This window comes from Glycine max, chromosome 5, assembly GCF_000004515.6.
Source record: "Glycine max cultivar Williams 82 chromosome 5, Glycine_max_v4.0, whole genome shotgun sequence".
NCBI lineage: Eukaryota > Viridiplantae > Streptophyta > Magnoliopsida > Fabales > Fabaceae > Glycine > Glycine max.
The window spans coordinates 29,250,917-29,256,916 of NC_038241.2; positions in this window are offsets into that span (position 1 = coordinate 29,250,917).

The window sequence follows — 6,000 nt, forward strand, 5'->3', positions numbered from 1 at the left end:
TTTTTGCAATTTTTTTTTTACACAAAGTGTGAAAGACACAAGAAACAAGAACAAGAACGTGACAAGAACAAGAACAAGAACGAAACAAGATGTAAACAAGAACGCAAATAACAGAACACAAGACGCAAACAAGAACGAAACAAGATGTAAACAAAACGCAAATAACAGAACACAAGACGCAAACAAGAACGAAACAAGATGTAAACAAAACGCAAATAACAGAACACAAGACGCAAACAAGAACCAAACAAGACGTAAACAAAACGCAAATAACAGAACAAGGACAAAACACGAACCTGGACAAATTACAAAGAAAAATAATAGGATAGGATAGAACCTGTATCAAGAGCCGAAGCTCTGATACCAGATGATGCGAACTTGAGTAGGAGCGGATCGTTTGATACAGGCTACGAAGGTTTGGATGACGCCACTTCCGGTGAAGGAAGATAAGTCAGGGTAGACGCCACTTCCGGTGAAGGAAGATAAGTCTGGGTAGACGCCACTTCCAATGAAGGAAGATAAGTCAGGGTAGACGCCACTTCCGGTGAAGGAAGATAAGTCTAGGTAGACGCCACTTCCAGTGAAGGAAGATAAGTCAGGGTAGACGCCACAAGGATTACCTTGATAAGTCTGATAATTGGTTCAACAAGGAACCCAAGAGAGAAACTCTCACCCAATTTTATGAAAATGCCAAAAGTTTTTTTTATTCAAAACAAAAACCAATACTTATAGTGTATCTGAACTAAAAGATAAAAATAGACATGGGCCTTCTAAACAGTTTGGGCCAAAATTACAATAAATAAAAATTATAACTAAATAGAACATATTTATTATGGGCCTTCAAATTAATCTGGGCCTTCAGCAACAATTAATGGTCTTGATAGTGTCTCTGCCTCTAGGCCTTCATCCTTCTCCACTTGGGCCTTCATCCTTCTTCACTCGGGGGCTTTGTCCTTCTCCACTTGGGCCTTCGTCCTTCTCCACTTGGGCCTTTAGCCTGTATTTGGCCAGTTTCATGATTCTCATCAAAAATTATACCAATCATGGAAATTAAAGCAAGGTAAAGCTTCTCTTACCTACAAAACCCAAGAAGGTAGCTTTTTGAAAAAGGAAGAACAAAATAAGAAACTTTAGGTCCAAGGAGAGTGCTTTCCATCCCCAACAAGCAGGCCACACTATGGAAGCACCAAACCACACAAAAAATTATCTCAAATCATATTTTGAATCACAACTTAGGATCTTTGTGGAACCCACCATGGTTGTTTCAAGAAAGGAAATGAAATGGAGAACAAGGTGAGAATGAGATGGACTTAACACTTCAATGGACAATTTTAGGATTCCAAAAGAAGAGAAAATTATATCTTTTTAACAAAATAAACCAAGATCTCCAACTTCTAGGAGCAGGTTCTTCTTGGAGAAAAAAGAGAATGAAAGAGATGTTTTGTGAGAGTATATATCAAAATTTGAAAGTTTTAAAGAAGGACTTAAAACCATTTGGGATTTTTTCTCCTCTTAAAGGCCCTACTAAAGCACAACCTTCCCCACTATCATAAAAAATCAAAACTCTTTTCAGGCCCAATACACCAAAAACCATTAAACACATATCAACAAATAATCGACATATAAATAACTCACTATATTTTTTAATTAATTCCTTCAAATACATAAATTTAGTTGCTAGTGGTGGAAAATATCCAATTATTCAAACACATGTCGACATCTACGATGAAATTAACCATTTAGTTATGGAAGATAATCATAAGAAAGTAAAAAGGAATCACCTGTCAACAAACCAAATGAAACACAATTTGAAGAACTTTTATTCCTACCATCGAATGAAAATAATGAACAAAGTTGAATCATAAACACAATAACATACATAAAGTAAAACAATTAATAAACATGAAGTAAAAACAATAAAAAAATCAATGAACTTAAATTAAAACAATCATATGTTGCAATACATATCACTTGTTGTCAGTTATTAAACTTAAAAAGTAAAACCAACAAATAAATATAAAGTAAAATAATATATCTTACTTACTATCAACATAAAGTAAAATAATATATCTTACTTACTATCAACCATTGAACTTAAAGTAAAATAGTCTTACTAAAATGTTAATTTACTTATTGGTGCACATTAATTAAAAAGACTAGACATTAAAAGTCTAAAACCATAGAAACTTAGAAAGTAGATCTCTAATAACGTAACACCAAATCTTCAACACCAACAAGATAACACCAATCACCAATAGTTGAATCCTATGTAAAATAAAACATCATCAATTAAAATTTCAATTACAATAAATGACAATTACTTGCATTTTAGAAAAATAAACATAATTAACATTTATTTGCTTAAGCCTCATGGAACAAACCGAAATTTACTCTGAGGATCAAGCTCCATCACAACAAAAATCAATATGTTCAAATTTTTAATATTCCCCAATACTTATCTTTTTTAGCTTTCATTTTTTTCAGTCATGCTATCAAGCAATTTGCCAGAACGCCCTAACCCTTTCTGAAATGCAAGTAGTATCATGCAATGTTCATTAAAATATCGCGAAGTTACAAAATTTGTCCTTGACACTTTTTGAGTGATATCAAAAAATGTTTTTAAGAATCTAATAAATTATCTTGCATTTTTTTTTCAATCCTCATTATTTGGAACACCACCATTCACCATCACATATTCAGAATACTTCTTACTCAATCTCTTAAATGTCTTTTGAATTTTTAATGCACTTTCAAGCATTATGTAGGTGGAGTTCCACCTAGCTTTCTTAATGCAAATTTTGAACCTATCCATGGGACTGTGTGATGCATGTACATATCTAACTGCATTCATAATTTTGCTTATTAAAGAATAATAATTCATCAATCCAACATTCATCGCAAAATTTTAAAGATGTACACAACTCCTAACATGCATGTATTCTCCTTTTAATTGACGTGTGTTCCAATCCTCCATTCTTCTTTTGAAATAAGATATTGTAACATCATTTGAATTAGTATGATTAATTGTATCGACGGAAAATTTACCTATTAGCCAACCCTCCAATTATTTCAAAATATTTCTACCAATTTTTTTCCCACATGGTTCTTAATTGGACAAAAATTTGGTATCCTTTTATGAAACTTTTAATTATCATCAATGAAATGTGCAATAAAACAAAGATAACTCAATTTTGGTACAGAAGACCAACGGTCAGTTGTCACACTTAAACCTTGCTGGGAATGACTAAACATACTTTTCAGCTTATGTATTTCATTTATGTATAGGTTTTGACAATCCCTTGTAATCCTTCCCAAATTTGGGAATTTAGGTTGCAAAAGACACTTATGAAAAAGTAAAAACCTTCTCCCTCAACAAACTTAAAAGACAACTCATGCACAATGATCATCTTAGGTAAAGCTTGTCTTCATAATCAACATTAAAATGAATGTTGGTAAGAACAAACTACCACCTTAGAGAAGACAAGAAAAAAAATGAAGTTTTTTATTTTTCTCTTCCTTGTTTTTGTTTCCTTCAACTCTAATGGTGGCACCACAAAGTGCTCCTCCACAATGCCTTCCACCGGGATGGCACTAGCACATAGCCTTGAAACTTTTGCATCCTCCACATCACCAAATCGAGCTCCGTTTCTTTCACTTATCATGCCACCGAATTGTGCTCCCACACTATCGAGCCAAGTTTTCCCAAAGACTGCTAATGCCAAGAAGCAGCCTCACAAGACGCCGACACCACCTTTTTCGAAGACCTCCCGAAAGCCTTGTGTGAAATATATGGTTTCTCCATTGTCTCAACTCTGTTAGACAAGTGGCCTTAGATATCTTAAGAAGGGGGGTTGAATTAAGATATCACAAACTATTCCCTAATTAAAAATTCTATTTTGATTTTAACCCAAATTCCAAGATTCCTTTTAAAATGAATTCCTAAATAATTATTCAAATTAAACTTACTAAATAGAAGCAATAAGCAATAATAAATAAAAGAGTTTAAGGAAAGAGAAAGTGCAAACTCAGTTTTATACTGGTTCGGCCACACCCTTGTGCCTACGTCCAGTCTCCACGCAACCCGCTTGAGAGTTCCACTAACTTGCAAAATCCCTTTACAAGTTCTGAACCACACAAGGAGGCTCTCAGGTGCAACCATCGATGTTGTCTTATTGCAAAAAACTCATATCCATTAGAACCCATCATTGAAAAAACTCAAGAATCTCTAGTTCTAGAAAGGAGAAGCCCAAAATTATCCAAATCTAGAATTGCACTTTAAGAAACCCACATTTTCATTTACAACATTTGTTATTGTCGTGCTCTTCACGGCGACTTGAAGGCTTGATTTAATGGTGGTTGTGGGCAAGGAGACGGGGTATTCCATGAAAGAGAGAGAAAAAAATAGAGAAGAAAAAAGAAAAAAAATCTAGTGTGAATAGTTTTGCGGTATCCTCATGTTTATCTCAAGTTCCAACAGTGTAATTGGCACACGCACCATGTAGCCCTCTCAAAAACTAGTGTTCGCATCGTGCATACCCATTAAGGGTATAGAACATAAGAAGTTGTCATCGAACAATTTATGAACTTGACAACTGATTACAACATGTGTGTAATCAATTACACAAGTCAAGATTCATTCAAAAAGGGTTTACTTCTCATTAATTGAGATTTTTTGAATTAATTGATTAAAACTTTTTGGTAATCGATTACATTGCTTCTCATATTAGAAAGAGTCTTCGTAATCGATTACGAGATTCTAGTAATTTGTACAATGCTTTTGACTTTCTTAGATGGCTTTGTAAGATCGAATTAATCAATTACAAGATATTGGTAATTGATTACATTGATCTTAGATGGAAATGCATGTTTGTTTTTAGTTGTTTAACCAATTACAAAATGGTTGTAATTGATTATATCAATTATATAACATATTGTTTATAAATTACTCTCTTTGTAATTAGTCTCTAAGCTTCCAAAACATTTTCCAATTTTGTGACTCATTGGGAGGAAGTTATCATGAGGGTTTTCCAAGAGTGATGATGATGATCAACATAGCAAGGATCTTGGAGTCTCTATCATGGGTTGATCATTGATGAAACTTTAAGAAGTTGTTATTTGTACATTAGATGTGTATTCAATCCAATTTTGATTTCTTTGTAGGTTTTAATCTTGGTTAGAGTTACCAAGGGGTTTTGAGTTGATAGGGTTTTAACTCTTGAAATTTCTTGTTGTAAGGTTCAACAAGGTTTTGGCATTTATCTTGTAGGGTTCAAGGGAAAAATAGATTGTTTAGAGAATTGTATGTGCATAATATTTGTACTTGATTCTCTAATAGTGAAATGTTCCAAGGGGTTTAGAACAACTGGATGTAGTCCTCTTGAGAATTGAACCGATATAAATTTTGTTTGTGATCCTCTCTTTCTCTAACACTCGGTTTTATGAATCAATCTTGAGATTGTAATTGATATGTGTGAGCCATAAAATTTTGTTTTCTAAGGTTTTTGAATTTTTTGGTTTATTGTTGTTAATCGTTTACAACGAGACTTTTGAGAAAACCTTGATTTTATAAGGGGTTTGATTTTAATTGAATCTACACAATGATTAGGTAAAAAGTTTTCAAAAGAATCTATCCAACCTTCCTTTCTAGATTCCTGGCTAATCAAAGACACACTCGAACCCACCACTATCCACCACCACTACGTGTGACCCCACCCCCATCCACCATCATGCGCATGACCCTATTGTCCACCACCATAGTTTGAAGGTTGCAAATTTGGATCCCTTTGCGATTTCATCGGCCAGATCTATGCCTCGTTGCCCTTAATGCATTGGTCAAATTTGCGCCTCGTTGCCATTGTTTATGAATGTTGTTATTTTGAATTGCCACCAAGGTTGATGTATGTTGTTCAACATTAGTTTCTTATTTTTTTTTTGTGTGTGTGAGAATATAGGACAAGGGAGATGGAGCATACAAGGCAAGGGAAGAAGATGGGGAATTCG